Raw genomic sequence first — 20,635 nt, 5'->3', positions numbered from 1 at the left:
TAGCCACTGTGATGTCACCCTTTATATATTTATTTATTCATTCATTCAAATTTCATTCAAATGTAGCCCTTTGGCTGCTGCCATGTTGTTTTTTTCTGGCCCAGAAATAACCGTATTTGTGCAAGAGGTTGGAGTGCTGAGTTATCAGCTTGATTAGCATTTTTCAACCCCAGTATTTGCTGCTGGAACCAGGCAGTGACCGAACACACTACAAGTCAACCTAACGCTTTTATTTTCAGGTGTCTACAGCAGGGGTCTAATCTAATCTAGTACTAAACTTTCACGTCATGTTTTAGTGGTTACCAGTTTTCTTGAATTTTTTTTTTATATTATGCAAAATATAAAACATCTCTCCCCTTTAAACACCCCTAAGAAGCCATCATCGTCATACAAGCGCCATCACTCTTAATAAACCTAAAAATTAAAAATAGGCCATGATACTTGATTGAACATGGCGTCGAATGTGTTTGTTGCCACTTGTCTCCTAAAACAATGAATCTGAGCTAAATGGCACTGGGATCTAGAATTTTATGAGTCCTTTCCCAAAATTCCTGCGCCTCCCTACACGTGCCTTCTCCTCATTTTATACATCTGTGATGATCTTGGATCACTTTGACATAGATCACGTCAAGTGTACCAGCCATCCACATCATACAGATACAGTCGCCTAAAGAAATGGTGTAATGCCTCCATAACCATGCTCACAACAGCTCGTCAGCGCAGCGTTGTCCTAGTACACTATTGCTATGTTCACACTGCAGGTCTTAATGCTCAATTCCGATTTTTTTTTTTGATCAAATACGATTTTTTTTGTCTGCTCGTTCACACTACAAATAAAATGTGACAGCAAACGCGCTCTAGTGTGAACCCTCAAAGCAGCCAGCATGCGCAAAAGAAGACGTCACACACAACGCGCTCTGTTTAGACCCAGAGCAAACAGTATTGTTTGACTGATGGCCCTTAATATAAAGACTTATTTTCGGACTTCACGTTTCCCAATTTTTGCTTTAAGTTATAAAGTTATTTTGTTCTTTACATATGGCCTAATAATGATCCTTATTGCTGTTTTAGAGGAGCGGTGCTTCAAAGGATAGTTGCAGATTTCTGTCAGAATCTGCAGATTATACAGTACAAAGAAAATGTTCACGTTTCTCCAACGTTGTCTTCCCAACAGTTTCACTGGATGGCCAGGAAGTGTTCACGATGTCTTCTCCGGCGCTGATAATTGGTGTCTGTCTTGTGTCAGTGACGTAAAAGACGGAAACAGCAGTCGCTTTCTAAAACATCAGATATGTATCGGATTCAGTACCACATACGAAAGTGACCCAGATCGGATTTGAAAATATGGGATTTGTGCCGTTCACACTGTCAAACCATGATCAGATATGGGTCGCATAGAGTCAAAAAAGTTGGATTTGATGCGCTTTCCCCTGCAGTGTGAACGTAGCCTAAGTTGCTCTGTTGCGTGTAGTTCCATGTACAGTAAATAGTGCAGTCGAGTCCTACCTTTATAAAGCTCATTCATTTTTGTTGTAATGCACACCTGTGTGAATTTTACGCAGTGGAAATGTATTATGTATTATGCAGGTTTAAAGAAAAGAAGAAGACACCTTTCAATGAGTGTATATGTGAGCAGGCAGAATGAATGCTAGGTTATTTGAGAGTTTCTGTGCTAACGTGGGTTTTGGTTCTTATAGCGCTTTTCTAATGAGTATTGAGCACCAAGTGATTTTTGCTACAAGCCTCATTCACCCAGTTATAGACCCGCATTCATACAAGCAGTTTTTTCCTATACCTAAGCAAACACTAACTGGTGGATGCATCGGGGTTCAGTAGAAATCGATCGACCAACCTTCTCCTTGATAGGACTTCCTCCTGACCCAGAGCCACCCCAGCTGTTTTCCACATCAGCTGTGTGTAGATTGTAAACATAGCGATTGTTGTTGCTCACCTTTGCTTGGATGTGCTTTTCTGGAATGTGGAACAGGATTTTCTGAAAGGCAGAGCAGAAAGGCCACGCAGATCATAATAGTATTTGTCATCTTATGTAAAAGGCAATAGGCTGTTACTACGGTGACTTTAATAGGATTATAGTAACTATAAAATTAGATTTTCTTTTGTGTGTGTGAATAACACAGCGACAGGGTGTTCTGGTATGCTTCTGCAGCGTCAGAATTGAGAAGGAAAGTTCATATTTCTCTGAGTCCCCAAAATAAATGAGTTCTTTGGAACACTTTCATACCACGGTGAGATCAAGTGTGGGCGTTGGACAGTAACACAGGCTCTCTCCACAGTGAGCGACTCCGACTTTGAGGACTCACACAGAGTCGATGCTGATTTTAGAGCTGTTTGCACTTTTCTCTCAGAGGACTATTAACACATTGAGTTGTTTTTCATACCTTTGTTGATACGGGCAGCTGTGATAATAGCCTGTTAGCAAAGTGTTCACACCTCACTTGTGCTTCCGAGGCTGCTAAGTGCTTTAATTCGACGTTGACCCGCTTTCAGCGAGCTGAAATAGAAGCTATTGTTCTCAGAGAGTGACAAACAAGTGCAAGTTTCTAATTAGCTTCTCCAAATGCATCGCTACGGCTCTCAGCTCTGAAGACTGAATTACAGTAAACGTGTTTTCTCAGCTGAACAGCTTCAAATCATGTTGCAGTGCAGAATGCTGTGACATTTTCTTCAGTGATAGCTTATTATACGTGCATATGAAAGCCTCTACATAATGCAATAGTTAATAAAGCACCTGCGTTATACTGTAATGCTGTTTGCTTTTGTTGAACAGGCTCCTTTAAGAGCAGTCTACTGCTGTAATCAGTCAGTTTGTAGTAACCGTGGGTCGGACCACTGCGTGTGATGTGTAATATGCATTGTGATGATGATGATGATGATGCAGAGAATCCTGCCGCTTTACAGGTCCTCTCAGCTCTATGGAGAGTTTTAGCTTCTTTGAGCTTTTTGTTTTGATTTTATTCATATTTCTCAGCAGAACAAAGAAACTGCTGAAAGGAGGCTTTAATTGTACTTCAGATAAATGCCTCTGCTGTTCTGTGTTTGCTGTGTTTCATAACGAGGTTGTTGTATGTTCCTCTATGAGATGATCGTGAATCTTTGTGGTTGCAGTTTCGCTTGATTTGCGATGCTACAATCCAACAAATTTCTCTTAAAAGCACTTGTTTACTTTACTGAATGTAACACTGTGCTGTTATAGACTGACTATAAGGGCTGTTCAGTTCCCATGCCACATTCTTGGCTTTCTATGAGAAAGACTAAGACTAAATCACTGGAGGTTCATCTGTGGAGGATATGAGAGACACTGTGGTGATTCTCACTGTGGAGTCTGCCCGTGAACCAAACCACAGACAATAAATGGGAAGTTAAGCGGCGGATACCAATGTGACTCTAGTGTGTCTAAAGTGTTGTTGGAAGTATTTTTTTACCGGAGTCAGGTGGTTTCCGTCATTGGGTCTTTCATGTTCACACAGACGGTTTTTTAATCTTAGGTTAAATAAGATCACGATTGATTAAAATGTTGAATAAGCAATAAAATGTTGTTTGTCATACATGAGGGGCATTTCAAGTCTTATACAATAAAGATGCTTTCTAAATATGAATACTTCATACTTTAAACCAGTGTTTCCCAACTAGTGTGCCACGGCCCATAGGTGTGCCGTGAGAAATGATCAGTTATCTGGTTCCACCTGATTAGTACTCGAGCGATCGGCGTGAGTAACGCGCAGAACAATTACATACCTGCTCTAATTGATTGGGTTGCAAACTGCCAGTTTAACAGAAGAAGACGAAGAAGAACTTGCATAATAGTTATGCTGTGAGACGACGCAGCGTGTAATAGCAATAGATAAATATTTGAAAGGAAAAAGTAGTCAGTCTGACCTGGGTCCTGGAGAAAGTTCGGACCCAGATGAAGGCCTAGCATGAGTAGTGGTCAGAAGAAAGCAAAAGAGGTATAACTGGGGACAAACGAGCCTGGTGCACGGGAACATTTTTGTTTGGCGGTGTGGCGTGTGACTTTTCTAATGTGAAATATGTGCAGTGGCTCTAAAAGGTTGGGAAACACGGGTGTAAAGTATGATCTGGATGTGTTGCATTATATCCCATTGTATAATAATATGTGTTTAGGGGCTTAAAGGTGGTCTGTTGGATTGACGTACTAGGGTATTTGAGTACAGAGAACTCGCTGTCATGTCAGGAGATGGCTGCACTGTGGTCCTAAAGGGATGGATGGCAACAATACTGTGTGAGCGTAATGTGGAGAAGATTTCCTCTACGCCATTACACCATCACCAACCATGAACCATTGATACAGGAAAGGTTGGATCCATCCTGCCATGTTGTTTGTGCCAAGTTCTGACCCTGCCGTCTGAATGTTTCTCTAGAAATGGTCATTAGACTAAGAGTCAAGAGGCTTTTGCAACTGAAACGTCACATGGAGTCAGTGAACTCCCTTGATATCCTGGATGTAATCTCCTTCCGTATCCAAACACATCACAGGTCAGAGCAGTTAATGAGAGAGATGAAGAGTCTGAGCTGAGAGAGAGGTGCTTTCCATTCCCGTCTCAGTGCGGGGAGAAACAAGGCGCTGAGTGTTTGATGAAGCCTAATTAATTTACAGCTAAGCCTTTTGCTCCCCGCTTTGTAACTTTGTAACTGTGAGAGATGAGTAAAGCAGGGAGACATTCAGACAGGCTACATAATGCTTCTCATGAGCTCCTTTGAACCTGGCATCATGCTTTTTAATGTGCCTTTTTCCTGCGCTTTCACCAGAGGCATTTCACAGCTGCGTGCTAGTCTGGATAGGCACCGTTCCTATGCCTGCATGCAGTATACGTGAAATTATCACAAATCCAAACTAGTTCCAAGCACGCCTCCTTCCATGTGCACAGACACATTTCAGCAAGTAACTGCAAAATAGAAAAAAAAAAAGGCTTCGTGGACTTTTTTCCCTAAACTTACTTATCTTTATTCTGCAGGGGGCAGTGCAGTGAGACCCAGCTTGACCCCAAGCAACACTTATATAAAGTCAACTCCTGATCACTCTTGCATAATGAAAACAGAAAGCGATCAATTGTGTGTCATAAGTGCACAGTGTAACAGTGGGGCTCTGGGTATGAACAGTGTGTGCACTGTGTTAGGTAAGGACAGAGGTCAGCTGCTCTGTTGTGAGCCAAGGTTCCTGCTGATAAAACCCAGTTCACTGTGTGCTACATTACTGCAGCGATTAGTTTTGTGACTGCAGCTCTATACAGTATATAAGCCTCCACATACACCAAAGGTCTTAATTATGTTTCTGAAACAAGCAGCAACCTGTGGCCAAGTTCAGTTCATCCAAAAGTGAGTCGGTTCCATAGACTGTCCTGTTAAAATGCTTCTCTTTATCGTAGGAATAATTTCTCCTTATAGGTACATTTTTTGTAACTAACCTGTTGTACTTGTATTAGGACTTAAGTTACACACGACTGTGGAGTGGGGAAATTTATGCCGTAGTGGTGTCTGAAACCCCAAACTGTGACCCACAGCTGAACCCTCGAAGTGTAACTACACCTCAGTCGACGCCGCACGCTGTGCTGTGATTCGCCTGTTCAACGCCCTCGATTCCTCCTGCGCAGATGCTTTTTCACCACCTTTTTTAAATTTATCAGTATAACAATCATCCTCTCAGCATAAGGAATAATAATTGATAAAATGTCAATATGAGCACCTTGAGGCAACTGTTGTTGTGATTTGTGATGTAAATAAAGTTGAATTGAATTGAAAGGAATCACAAATGTAACAGTCAGAATAGACGTGAGGGAATGTACGAAAGACCGGGGAAAAACCTCCCAGCATTTTATTAATTTCTGTCATGGCTGGCATAGCTATAAACACTCAGAGCAGCCACATACTAATTAACACATAATTAACCAGTGCCTTAAATGACATCAGCCACTTGTGTAGGTTACATCAGCAGGATCTACAAAGCTTCCCTGCAGAAGTCCAAGTCAGGCCTTAATAGAAGCATACCCAAGATAGCTGAAACCCTCATCTAGCTCAGCTAGTTCTGGCTGAGCAAAACTAACAAGTTGATGACCATGAAAATAAAATCGCACCTTTAATTTGCAATGTGCAAAAACCAGTGGGTGACGTCACAATTGGCTACATCCATCTTTTATATAAAGTTTATGATTCAAATGAGACATTGAGCCAAAAGCAGCATAGTAAAGTACGTTGTGTCATTTTAAACAAAGAGCCAGCTGGGTGTAAAGCCTTCTTTTTCAGATGTGCAAAAGTTATCTGCGGGTAAAAATCTGCAGTTGAATTATACTGACATGAAGATCAGAGAGCTGGCTGTGACCTCAAAACAGATCATCCATGAAAAAAAGACTCGAAGTGCACGCATCGAGAAGAAAGGGGAAGCCACTGGTGTACTTGAAAAATAAATAGAGCACAAGACGATGACAGAAAAATCCTTTGAGCTGTGAAGACGGACACCAAAACAGTGACTTCACTGCCAGTCTGTAGAGCTGTTGTGGTATGTGTCACAGTTCACAGGTTTTAGAAGACTTAAGCAGCAAAATTTCAGAAAATATCAAAAGATGTGCAGCTCGAGGTCGAGCAGAGAGAGTCCAGCTCACAAAGTGGAATTTGCCGAATATTAGAGGAAAGCTTTATGTGGGTGCCGCCATCCAGACTCCATAAAATATACATGTTATTTTGCTGCTTTTGGGACTAGCTGAGCCTAACAGCAGCATTTAGAGACGTACTCATGTGTTGTGTCTGCTTATGTACTGAGGATTTCTCTGATCTCAGTGGCTGACCTCTGATTTATAGACAGACAGACAGAGTGATTTAACACATACCAATGCAACCTCAGCTTTTATCAGTGACAAACCTGGAAGGTCTTACACAACTGCAGTAACAGACAGCCAATAAAGGCAGCTGCTTTATGGTAAAAAGAGAAGCACTTTCCCCAAAGGTGATAGTGCTTGCTTAAGCAGTGTCATACTCATGGTCGAGTGCGCTCTGCTTGCCCGTCTGCCTGCAGAGAGCTCTGTTGGCCGATGGAGGCAGTGTAGAAAGTGTTCCAGCCAGTCTGTGGGCCACGCTCAGTTGTGCTGTTGTTCTGTCATCCAGCCTCACAGGAGAGCAAAGTTATAACATTCAACTAGCTAAAGTGAGACTTGGGTGTTAAAAACAGTGGAAGCACTGTCTGCACCCTGGCTGAAATGTCCCTTTATGTATTGATTGAGGTAATCTTCAATTTCAGATGGACTGTAACAAGTGTCCCATCCAAGCCATTAAGTGCCTGCAGAGTTTTGCTGTGTTTGCAGGCTTTCTCACAGGTGCTGCCTCGCTCAGCTCTGACCCAGACTGGCTGGTCAACAGGACTCATCCACATGAACTGAGTCAGGGCTGCGGACAGCTGAGGCGTGCCATTGTTTAGGTTAACAGAACCGTATGTTTGTCTGCGAGCGTCTCCGTCCCGCTGACCACGGGCTTCTGGCACAGGACGTGATGAGTCTCTCCCTCCCAACAGCGGTAAACAAACGCTGATTCGGCCTCTCCCGTGCCTGCTCTTGAAACACCCATCCTGCACCGGTGATTGTCCGCGATGAGTGAATCACACTTAATGTGTCGCATTGAGTGAGTCGTGCTGAATCAAACAGAGCTGTGTTTGTGGAGGTGGCTGAGCACTGCGTGTCCTGGTTAAAGCTGTGAAGGGCCTTGGGAGGCACAGCTGTTTGTGCAACATCAGGAACAGAACAGCCTTCATTAGGGACAGAGAACAATCAGTTGTTCTCACCTTGAGTCATCTGCAGAGCAGCAGCACACATGACAGACAGCTGCACGTTGCCCTGAGCTGATCCAGTCAACATTTTAAAGTGGCTTTGTCTTGAATTTAAATGTGATTTTTTTTTTTTAGATATTTTTTTCAAATTGTTTTTATAAAGTAGGTTTTGCTTGTGTAAAAAGGGACGTATCCTAGAAGTCAACACTGCATTTTCAGAAATGCAATACAGTACGGATGTAAGGAGTAAGGAGGTGCTGCAGAACTGCACTACACATTTTGACAGGTTTGAGAAGCAAACATTATTCAGCAATGCATAGATGAAGCCGAGTTGATAGCAACATGCTAAGCTGTTTGCAGAGAGAATTTAATGGTTTCATCAGTATTTACAACAGAGACAGAAGTTTGAATTATCTGCAATCCTGCAGTTTTGGCATGTTTGGGGTCTAAATACTAGAAGCTCAGCCAGGACGGCAATATAGCCTTAAAACTACGTCACGATATTTCATGGAAACTTGTGATAACAGTATTTCACACGATATTAAAAATAAATCTGGAACATTTTATCATGACTGCAGTGTGCAAGCAGCAGCATTTAATAGTGCTAACAGTGAAAAATGAAACAACATAAAAGATCTTTTGATTCAACTTTTCAGTCAGCTTCATGTGACAGACTACCTGATGAACGTGACTCTTTAGAAACAAGGTTCCAGCAGCATCGTTGTAGTGTAATAGCAGGGACACAGCATTGTATCCAGTGACACTGCAAAGGTAGGACATTAGTAAAAAAAAAAGGAGCCTAGTTAGTGTTTTCCCTGGAAATAGTTTTATTGTAACCACAGTAAAGTAACCATGAAATTCTTTTTACCTGGAACGTTGAGTCTTGGATCGAACTTTCTAACCAGTCGATTGCAGCCCTGCTTTTCTGCGGTTACGTATAGGCCACACACTATATGTCCTGATATATGACGTGAAAATGGCGAGTGCTCCAGCGAGGTTCTGTTGAGTAATTTGATTACATTTGGATCACAAATCAGTACCTCCTTATTCCTTCACAGCCTGGTTGTTCTCAACAGTTTGCTCTTTGAGGCCTGACCTCTTGTACTTAAACCACCTTCACACTGTGGAAGTTTTTCCCTTTTCAGATCCTAATGCTTCAGTCACATGAGGGACAACAGCGATTGAAGACTGTGAAGTTTTGCAACAGTGTGCAGTTAACTTGCAGTCATGTTCCCTCGGTTGCTTCAGAGATGTTGATCAGTAGATTCAGATCAGATTCAGAGTCCAGACAAAACATCTTCAATTTAAACCTCGTAAATTCAGAAATTCCTCCTCAAATAGTGACGGAGTTTAACTGCAAAATGACTTAGGCACTCGCCAGCTTTGCTTTAATATAGGAATATATCCAGAATGCAGTCAGTTAGCAACCAGCTGAGTTGAGACCCCAGCTGCAAACAGTTGCAGACCAGTTGCACTTATTGGCGCAGACAGACTCAGATTGACTGCGATTTGTTGGCAGGCTGTGTTTACAAATGAAACTGCAAGTATTTGCAAACCTTCGCCACTCTGTCTGACAGTGACTGCCTTCAGATTGTAATTGTTTGGAGACGGGTTCCTTCTCGCCACATGAACTGTGCAATCTGTTTGTGATCAAAAGTGGTCACCCAGAAGTTGGAGTTGAAGGCAGCTACTTGCTGTCAGTTATTAAATGCAATCACCAGGCAACCATTGAGGTTTTTTTGTTTTCTTTTTTCATAGCTGTTCTATTTTTACTCTGGTGTGATAGAACCATAAATTGCCATTGGAGGCAGACACACTGCTCTAAGACTTGTTTGGGTTTGTGTTGTTGTTGTTGTGTGTGCTAGGAAATGTAAATGCATGATGTAGCTATAGCATTCATATCATGACACTTTGTTTATCACTTAAAGATTTCCACCCCAGTGAAGAAATTCAGAGCACTTTGGCAAAACCAGACTAATTCCTCATGCCAGATTCTTTAGGAAACACTGTTCACGCTGTTATTGGGAAATATTCAGGTTGGATTAATGTGTCTAGATATCAGAAACCTATCTGTAGCCATTGCTGTGTTAACAATATACTTTTCATACTTTTAGCATTTGTCCACACACTGCTGTTCTCTGTGTCGCCCTCCTTAGGTTTTACTTGCAGCACTTTGGATTCTCCTGCTCTGATTGTGACGCCATTGCTGAATTTTTCTTGGCAACCGATGCAAAAGATGCACAAATCTGATTTGAGTAGCACGAGCATCAGGGCTGAAATGCAGTTTAATCTAACTGGAGTCACATTAAACCACCTCAAAATGTTTTTGTTTTTATAACTAAAAATTTTATAGCTGCTTTGTAAATATATACATTGGCAAATGCTGTAAGATTAAACAAATAGCAGGCTGCAGAACTTATGTCAGTAATCTAGCTTGGTGTTTGAATGTTTCCTACCAACATGCAAGTCATTGCTGATATATTGTTTTCACACCAGCTTTGTAAACAGGCAGAGTGTAAAGCAGATCCAAGCAGTAGAAGTGGTGCAACTTTGAGTCACCTATCTGTGGGAGAAAACGGATAGACCCGGGGATTCCCGAAATAGTTCCTCCCACTTCACAGCTCTGTTCCTTTACACATATGCTTTTTGGAGGAATGCATTAACTACATTATGGCGGTTTCAATCCAGTTAAGAAACTCTGCATTGCTGTTAAGCATCGTAGGAGGCTCATTAAGTCACGAAACAGTGTCAGACTGACAACCCTGAATCAGGATTGTTGTCTTTAAAGACGGTCAGCACAGAATGTGTGAGAGCATTGTTGTATTTTCATGTGTGCTGTGATGCAACACATGCACTGATATTCACCGAAGCGCACAGACCATGTTGCATTGATTTGCATTACTTAAGCACGGCGCTCTGCAGCAGAATGCAGAGCAGCAGGCTGGCCCAGGATAGCAGAAGGGAACCCTCTCTTTCTAAATTTAGCTCTCAGTGGCGAAATGCTGCAGCGGCACCCATAATCAATGGCCTGTCTACGTCAGAGCCCAGCTTCGCTTTCCTTTAACCCGGGCCCCGCAGATAAATAGATTGTGCTTTCTCTGCTGGTCATTTCTCTCTGATCAAACTGACACCATTGCCCTCTGTGTTGTTCTATTTTTGGAGAGCAGACCACAGTTTACTGCATGACCTGCACCTCTGTCCTGTGTCCTGTGCAGGCTTTTATGCAGGCACCCTCAGCCTGTGCCCTCAGCTGAGGACATCATTGCTTACATAAATGTGACTCTGTAAACACTTCTTTTATCATACTGCTGAGATTGTGCTGCAGCCCTTCTGCAGACCGTGTAAGGTCATGAGAGGGTAGTGATCATGCATCTGATGACTTAGAAAAAAGTGCCTGAAGCGTCAGTGACCTGAATTCCCTGCGGGAGTGTTTTGCTGCTTTTAGGAGGGCGAGTTTTTACATCCATTGTTTGTTTGTGTGCACCTGTGATGTGACTGGCCCTGGAGCTGACCATGCAGGAAAAGGCAGTAATGTATATGTGCACAATAATGTTCATGGGGGATAAACAGATGGACTGCGTTCATCTGCCTAATCGAGATGTGAAAAGAGAGGGGTGGATCTCACTGAGAACCACTGCACAGATGCACAGATATGGTAGTAACTTACCCATCACAGGCTCCTACCTTCAAACCACACTCTGCTTTATTTACTCTGCGGAGCTTTGACCCGGCACCTCCAATACAATCCAGATATTAGAACCATTTTTCTTATTCATTCAATATATCGATTAGATTTGCACTTTGATTATATTGTTTGATTATGAATAAGGATGATTTACTATTAGCAAAAACACGTGTTTAGCACTCTGTATCACTATAAACGTAAAAGGCTGGAAGTTCTTTTACCCTCTGTGTGGGATTGCAGGTCTAATAATCAGAAGGTTGGTGGGTTGATACCAAGTTGCTGTGAATGTGTGTGTGAATGTTAAATAGCATTTAGGCATAGGAAAATTTTTTTTTGTGTGAATGGGTACAGTAAAGCGGCATGTGTGTATCTTTAAGCAGGTTGTGTTCTGATGAGGTCTGATGCGTTAAAGCCGGTGGTAGATCTGCACTGCTACTTTTGGTTGCTCCCTTGTCACAAGGGGTTGCCACAGCGGCATGTTTGATTTGTCACAGTTTTACACTGGATGCAACTTCAGAGGGGATTTGTGTCTCCAGCAGGAATCAATAAGAAAATGCCTTTTTGCTGCAGTGAGTTCGAACACGTCATTTACTGTGTCGAGATCCAAAGGTCAAAGAAGACAAACCACTATCTGAAACAACAGACTGACCCCATCACTGTTGGATGCTCTCGCCTTCCTGACTTCCAGGGTTCAGTGTACACTCGTACAACTAGTTAAACTATCAAGATGAGCTGACATAAGAAGATTATATCAATGAATGTGACTGCTTCTTATAAAAACACTTCTTGTCTTTGCAATTCAAATTTGTGCTGAAATAATTTAGCACAGCAGTATTAACCTCCTCAGCCATGCTCGTTAGCTCAGCTAACAGGATTATTTCTGCTGTGGGGTCATCCTCAGTGAAAATGTCTGTGGAGATAAAACTCCACTCAGCACGCCTGCTCTCTTTGGGGTATTTCAAATTAAGAGTTATGCTAAAGGAAGAGGAAGGCAGAAGGAAGGAAGACACAGCAGTAGCAGTAATGGTGATGATGACAGGAGCCCACTCAGTATCTGCCTCCTTCTGCAGAGCCACAGAGAAACCAATAATTGGATATTTGTGGCACAGAGACCAATTTCTGCTGACACCACATCTCACTGTGTGAAGTAGGATGGAGTAACTAAGCACAGCTGCTGTGCAGAACTGCTATAAATAGCTCTACTGGCCACACAGCAGCTGACTGCAAGACAACAGTGTTATCATTCAGGAATCCCAGTGCTGGGAGTTTCAAGTACACCTCTTTTCCACAGTGTATTTATTATCTATCTGTGATCACTTTAGTGGGCAATCATTACACTCAGACAGAGCTAGAGTCCACAAAGTAACGAAAGACAAGCGTTCGAGTGCCAGAGCTAAGAAAGCTGGGCTTAATTTAATCATTCCACTGACATAAAAGGATTTCCTTTCAAATGATATCACCATGTGCTGCATTTGACACAATAGCAGTTTCCAGGCAACCGAGGCTGTCAGATGGCAGCAGGCTGCTCTTCCTTGCAGCTGAGAAAACTTTCAGTTTTATAATCTGTTTCAGCCGACATGAAATATTAATGATTGCTTTCCTTGGGTTTCCCCCCTCACTCCTATTCTTTTTTTTCTGTCCTGCAGGCAAGAAAAAAAAAGTTTGCTTGGTAAAAAGATTACTTTCCCAGAAGCAGAAGTGTGTGAGTCTTGAGGACTTTCACAGCAGCGGAGAGTGCAGTCGACAAAAGCAAGGCCTGCTGCTTTGTTGTGCAGTGTACGTGATGCAAAAAAACCCATTTCCAGCAGTTCCAAATGTCCAAACCTCAGGAAAGAAAAATAACACGAGTATCTAATCAACGTAATAACTGCTAATAAGTGTGACCAGTCACTCTTCTTTTATCTGCTCTTATCTCGTTTGGGACTGTTTGACCTGCAAAAGATGAGATGTTTTATTCACTGTAGCAAATTTTCTGCTGAACTGTGCAGACAATGTCATCAAGTGTCCTTTGTCCTCTAGACCTGTCCTTGTTCGTGTATAGAAATCACATGATGCTATAGTTGTTTTTGTAACAAGCTGTTTCATATTTAAACAGCAAGCTGTTTTTATGTCATGACATGAATTTCTTGTTAATATTATCATAACACAGGACTGCATGTATGATAGTAGAAGTAAGGATTCAGTCGAAGCCTAAATACAGGAGGGCACCAAAGAGCTGTGTCTAACATTAGCTAGCCACATGTTATCGTTATAATAGTAAAGCAGATAAAGGTGTAGAAGCAAAATGAAGGGAGTGCAAATGTTATACCAAAAACTTTCAGTTTGCAAAACAGCTTCTTAAAAAAGTGAATTTGCATAGAATTCAGACTCTGCAGCAACATGTGGACGTTGGGCCAAAATGGACGTTGCATTCTTGAGTCACTCGATTGATTCAATGACTCTACGTCTCTTTGTTCGGCCGAAGTCTGTAACTTTTGGATATTGGCTACAACCTGTTATGGTGGAGTTCCAGAAATTCCTCTATGCAGGAATAACCCTGCCTGCTTCATCAGTTGTGCGTGCAGAGAATATTGTAGCAGGTGTTATGGTGCCCATGCGTCCAGTCAGCACAGAGCGCTCAAGGAATTTAGACGACAAACAGCCTTATTTCTACACTGCACGGAGAAATGACAAATTAAACAAGAACCCGTGTGATCTACCGGAGGTTGGCCTGCGTGGTGAAGCACACAGAAACTCAGGGTTTCCTGATGACAATAATAATAACTTTATTTGTGTAGCAGTTTTTAAAGCACACAGTTATCAAGTGCTTCACAGTTTAGATGGAAACATACCTTACATTTGTTTCTACGTGCAGACTTCCATACATACATTAGATGTGAACTCTAGCCAGCAAATAATGTGGGAAACGTGAAGGAAACATGAACCTGTTTAAAGAAAGCACTGAGGAAGGCTGTTCTAAAATATAGATGCAACAGCCTCACGGTGTAGAACAATCCACAGACTCAGATCTGATGGCTGCAGATGAATAAGGTGTAGAATAAGATCTCAGCAGCCTGGATTCACAGCAGATGAATTTAGCTTGATTGCAAGGAGTTTGATATAATAACTGACCTCTGTAGACGCGACAGCAGGAATAAACACAAGATCTTCATTTTTGACAGGATTGAGAATGAGGCCATTTTACGGCATTCAATTAGTAATTGCAATAAAGCATTCTCTAAGGTAGGAGAGGCTGCTAAGGGTTGTTAGGCCTAACAGACAAATAGAGCTGTGTATCCTCAGCATAGCAATGGTGGGAGATGCTTTCGAAGCTCTTAGTTCAATTCAATTTTATTTATATAGCGCCAAATCACAACAGTGGTTGCCTCAAGGCGCTTTATATTGTAAGGGCCCTCCAGTTATACAAATAATATGAATAAATACACAAGACAGCAGTAATACATAAAATGAAAAAAGCAGTGGTCCAAAGAACGACACATGAGGGACCCCATATACAAGAGGAGCAGAAGACGACATATTTATTAATATGGCTTCTGAATGTCAGTAGAGTAAAAACCATTTGAGAGCAGCGACAGAGATGCCAACCCGGTGTTTAAGTGATGATGTATGAACTCTGCTTCTGGGTCCAAACTACTCTGCGTTTATTAAGGTTGTTGTCTTTTTAACATGTTTTAATGCTTTGCATCTTGTTCTATTTAATCTGAACAAGCCCCCTAAAAAAATTAATTAATTACATTTTTTTGTTTTGTTTTGTTTTTGTTAAAGGCAGTGATCACTGTCAGACTGTCAGCAGTAAATTAGTGACTAACCTCTTATTGGGGATGGATTATCTCAGTTGTTCTCCTGACTGAAGTTTGGTCCGTTTATAGCATCGGAAACCCTCACGTCAACTTTTATCAGTGCTGTGGAAAATATGAAAAATTTGGAGGAGGTTGATTAGTGAATTGGCCAGTGATAATTAACACTTCCTACCATCGCTCCCATAATCAGACTACTTGACCTCTCCTCAAACTCCAGAAATCAGACCCCATTACCACATTACATCACAGTGTATGGTTTTTAGAGAGAAATTTGAAAATAAAGAACCCTGGTCAACTTTACAGAGTAAAAAGCCAGCTGACCCACCCTCCTCGAGCCATCGCTTTAGTTTTGTAGTCAGCTGAGGTGTTAAAAAAATGAAGCCAGTGTGTAGTTCTCGTTTTTGTGGTTTCACACGAGGGACTCTTTTCTCAGAACGTGCCCCTCCGGTTTCTATTTGTGTCTTTATAGTGAGCAGCATCACAGCCGGGCATCACTCCAGTTACAGGGCTGGAGTTGGCAGATACTGTAAAACAGTTGGGTAGACGTAAGCACCGGATGACACAGCCTGCACATATATGGCATAAAGCGAAATCCTCAAATTACATGTTGTCACCACTGTAGACTGTCCCTGTCCCACAAGCAGTAATTAACGTTATACAATGGCTTTTTCCCCCTCTAGAGTTCTAGCTGTGAGAACCCTCTCATTGAAATGCCAAAAGTCTGAAAGCCTTTGCACCCACTCTGATCACTGGTTGATTTTCTTTTCAGCCTCACGCCAAATTAGGGTTAGATCGCTGACGATCAAAGATGTGACATACGGCTATTTTTATTTGCCTGTCACCCACTGCTACAACTGCAGCCATAGAGAATAGAGTGTAGTTGTTTTGTTACAGTCTGGCCTTTGTACATGCAGTATCTAGGACTGATTGTGGTCCTCAAGTTGACCGTTAGACTGGTCAATATGCAAACAGAATCAGAAATAGATTTTTACATCTGCTATGTTGACTAATGGATATCCATTGCTAAAGAAAATCAGATAAAGAATTTTAACCATGCTTGTAGTTAAGATGTTGGTGCGCTAGTTTGTCTATCACCACTCGTCTCGATGTTCCTTTACACTTATTTCATGGCTTGCTGTGGCTGTGTCAGTATTATTTTGTCTCTTGGACAGTGAAAACTTGGCAAAGACATTTAAATTGTCTAAACTGTGATGTTTAAATGTTTCTTTTTAAGTTGGTTAAATGTGTTTGCCTTATTTAACTTTTCATCTAGCACCACATTCATGTCAATATTTACCTTTGTCTTTGATTGGCTGGACTTTGTTAATTTTAGCATGCTAAACTTTGCTAATTAGTGAAAAACACAGATTTGAATGTGATTTTGCAGATATCTGGTCTTAAACCAAAGTAAACATTAAACGTGCTTTGTGAGCATGTTCACTTGCCGACATTAACTGTATTAACTTTTGATCACATGTGGACTTTCCAGGCTTAAGAAGGTCATGTCAGCTAGTGTATTCTTTCCTTCAACTGGTAATCACTTCAGTCACTTAGTTTAACCCTAATTTCTTTGCCCTTTTACATAACATCTACATTACACTTTACTATATATGGTCAGTTTATCTGTTGTGCCAACACCAGGTCACAGAATGCCACCAACAAAAGCTCATGTTTCTATTGTCATGGCAGCTTCCTGCATTTACCACGAGTTGTTTATTGCAAACCGAGTACAACAATTTAAACAAGTGAAGGCTATCTGCTGACACATGTTCATATGTGTTTCGTGTCAAATCAGGATGCAACACATCCTGCAGGATGATTAGTCATTTTACAGGAAATGACACGCTCTAAAATATCATCAAGAACACCTACAGAAGTTGTTGCGTACCTGTCACCATCAGTTTTGGTATCAACACGGAAGCTTTGCTACAAGGATCAGTTTGTCCCGTGTGAATCACAAGGCTCTTTGTTTTCATGTTTACACACCCGGGACCTGATCTGGGATAGTGAAATGATTGAGAATGAATTTAGTTCGGAAGGGTTTGGTTGATTTCATGCTGTTCTGCCTTCATTGTGAAAAGTGTATAGCCAATGTACAGTAACCTGTAGAGAGACTGAGCTATTATAAAATGGTTTCTTGCACACTGTGCTCCCAGCAGGTTGTTCAAAAGCGAGAAATCATCCTTCACTTGATCTGTGGACCTGAAGAAAAGGGCAAAGCCTTGGAGATCAACAACTGTCTAGATAAAGAATTGATTCTTGGTCTTGGAGTGTTTGAATGCCTCGCATTCATAGATCATCAATAGCACAGCAAGGCTTTGAGGAGAAAAATAACTTTACAAGGTAGTTGGTGGATGTTTGAATTATTTACTGGAGCTTTGCTCTAACGTGAATTAAGAGGTTATAGAGTTTCAGTTTGAAGTGATCTCAGTAATGGAATATACTGTTGACCAAACTAGGACCGACCTCAAAGTCGTTCATATTTGATGGACCTAGCAACAGAGAGAGATATCCAGGTCAACATTTAAACACAACAGAGTCCTCCACAACCACGTTACATAAATATTGAGCTTCTGGTACAAAGAAGGTTCCTTTAGCAACAAGCCCCCACCCCCACCTCCTCGGTCCCCAGGGCCATCCTGGGCTCACTCAGACTCCACATCCGAGCGTGGCACCGCTGTCCTCGGGCTCTCTCACTGAGGGGAAGGAGCGAGGGATTAGGACACACCTCAGTGGGCAGTAGCAGGCCGCCGCCTGGCCCGTGGCGCCTGACTCATCCCATTCTCCTCCACTTTTTATGGGCTGACATTCCCATCAGCCCCTGCTCTTACAGGCGGCTCATCGCTTTGACGTGCTTGTGAGTTCTTCAACAAACAAGGAACTTTTACCTCTGCCCAAACAGAGTGGGCGAGCACTTGTGAAGCGCACATCGCTGCAGGAGTTTGTGACTAATAGCCCATTAGGATTTTTTGGCAAAATACAAAAACAGGCTGACTCACCCGTGCTTTTATGCAGCTTGCATTAAGTATTTGATTTTAATCCACTGCACCTAAATTTTCTAACGCAAAATACATCTGATACCCCTTCGCCTGCTGCAGCTCATATGACTTGCTCCGCGAACCAAGGGAAGTGCTGCTGACCTGAACGGTTTTGTGCTGCACGCCACACATCCAAGTACAGCTCCGCTCCATTTAGCACGCTGACTCCTTGCAGGCCTCCAGTGCCGCCGCGTCTGTGGTCCTGTATTGCTAGTCGTCTGAGATCCCAGTTACAGCTGACGCCATCACAGGACGGGCTTATTTTAGGCCTGCGCTACAAATGCTGCAGCTTGTGAAATTTTTCTGTTATTTGCTCGGTGCATTTTTTGGCCTCCGCTTTTCCAGTTTCCTCACATTTTTTAAAGACGCAATGCACACCATGCTAAGATATACCACATTTTCAGCTAATATCTCATTGGGTTAAAAAATACTAGTTTATGCCTGTCAGACTGTTATCTGCGGCATTTTCCATAGATTCAGGTACAGAAATACAGAATGAATGATGTGTTTGAGACAGACTGATGGTTACAAAGTGTCTAAAGATACTGTTTAAAACTAATTCTTTGCTAAGTTGTCTGTTATGTGTAGACAAACATCGATTCATTCCTTGAGTCTGATGCCTTTTTTTTTTATGGTTGAATGACTCATAGGTTAGTGTTAAGTTGGTAAACAAACAAAACCTCTGAAAATGGTCAAGTACAAGGACTTTTGCACAGTCCTACTCTGATACATACATGATGCATTTACCATGATACAGTAACAGCTACCCAACGCACTCAAAACAGAATTTGAAAGTAATCACTGATTCATGTTTATGCCAGAGATCCCTGGTATTTACTGAACTTTGACTTAAGTTGGCTGCTTTTAATCGTTATATGATATTAATGACAGTTGAACTGGATTAAGGAGACGTGAAAACTGACTGCATCAGCTAGATATCGATGTGTCTGTTGGAGGTGATAGGAGTACAGTATGTAAATGCTTGCTATGACTGTGCCACACGGTGAATTATCTTCCCTCAGACAAACTTTGGTCAGCGATGGACTATTTTGTACACAAGTTGGGACAGCAGAGTTTAACCTTTTGCTAAATGAGGGAAGGTGCTTTTTCTCCGCGCAGTGTTCAGGATCACTTTGCATCACATTAGTGGCTGTAACTGCTGTTACATCTGGAATCTTTCCCCTCTGAGCAGCTGGACAGTCTGTTAATGCTGTCCTACATATGCAAAGAGCAGTAGAAGCCAACAAGGATTTCTTTTTAATACCTTGAGCCTATTTTGAAAGAACTAAATGCAAACAGAATCAGAAAAAATGAACATTTTCTATGAATCTGTATATGTATAGGTGGCAGGGCGGAAATGTATGATAGAAGGGAATCATAAACATCAGATGATGTTGAATGGTGTAGAAATCTGAGTCTGTCAAACCGCTCAAAAGCTGCAAGGAATTAACACATGAGTACAGCTTGTATGTAGGGCTGAGCATCTGCCACCATGACTGCATTGTTAGTGCTGGACTGATTAGGCCAGTCAATTGCAGAACAGTTACTTATTTAATTGATTTATTGGGAAAAAATGTATTGCTTGGAGGTTGTCAACAGTGGGGATGTTTCCTTTGTCTTACATTTCTTTGCTGAAAATGAAAAAGTCTTAAGAAGTGGGCAGAACGCACAATTTTAGGATTTCAAATGGGGTTAAGCTTTCACGGTTTTCTGAAATTCTTGCGCTAAATAAATGTTTCTGGCCTATCCTGCGCTCCTAACCGCTCTCTGAATTTGGTTCCGGAAGTTTCTTCCTGCTAAAATGGAAGTTTTTCCTTCCCAAGTGATTGCTCAGAGGGATTTTCTCTGTATGGCTGTAGCATCTTTACCTTACAAAAAATAAAACAGTTAATGAGAATAAACTAACAGATCTGCATTTTATAGCTTTTTTTGTCGTTAAAATGTCGTTACTAACGCGTATTTAGTCTGTCCATAAAAGAAAAAACCGCATTGTTAGTTGCTAAATTCTCCACTAAATTTTAGGCAGTAATTTTCTTTTTCCCCTTTTGTTATACATTTCTTCTAAAACCCCTCTTTCATTGATGCTCCTCTACCACCCCATGTTAAATTCCTGGAAATGCCCCTGATCCTGTAAACGTGTTTCAATACAGAACAGCTCGCTTCATCGCAGCCGTGTGTGTGTGTGCGTGTGTTGCGTGTGAGTGGGTACACAGGGAATCTCCTCCTCAGTCCCACCCCTTCACATTAGTAGTGAGCTAAAAAGGAGGCAGGCGGTGCTGCACCACTTTCAGTCCACTCAGCGCGCATCGCAGAGCTCTCTCCT

At 41.8% G+C, this 20,635-nt stretch overlaps 1 protein-coding gene and 1 long non-coding RNA gene across 4 annotated transcripts in view; both read left to right on the top strand.

Annotated features, from left to right (window-relative positions):
* Window positions 1-20,635, top strand: part of phactr3b (phosphatase and actin regulator 3b) — a 58,929-nt gene that overhangs the window by 34,436 nt on the left and 3,858 nt on the right. The gene's annotated exons all lie outside the window — the stretch shown is intronic.
* LOC120715831 lies at window positions 1,369-19,879 on the top strand. Its single transcript, XR_005691743.1, has 2 exons — window positions 1,369-16,887; window positions 16,923-19,879. It is a non-coding gene; the product is annotated as an uncharacterized LOC120715831 (long non-coding RNA).

Source organism: Simochromis diagramma, unplaced genomic scaffold, assembly GCF_900408965.1.
Source record: "Simochromis diagramma unplaced genomic scaffold, fSimDia1.1 OVJJ01000646.1, whole genome shotgun sequence".
Classification (NCBI taxonomy): Eukaryota; Metazoa; Chordata; class Actinopteri; order Cichliformes; family Cichlidae; genus Simochromis; species Simochromis diagramma.
Note: the sequence above shows the minus strand (reverse complement) of the source record. Positions and strands in the feature narration are given on the sequence as shown.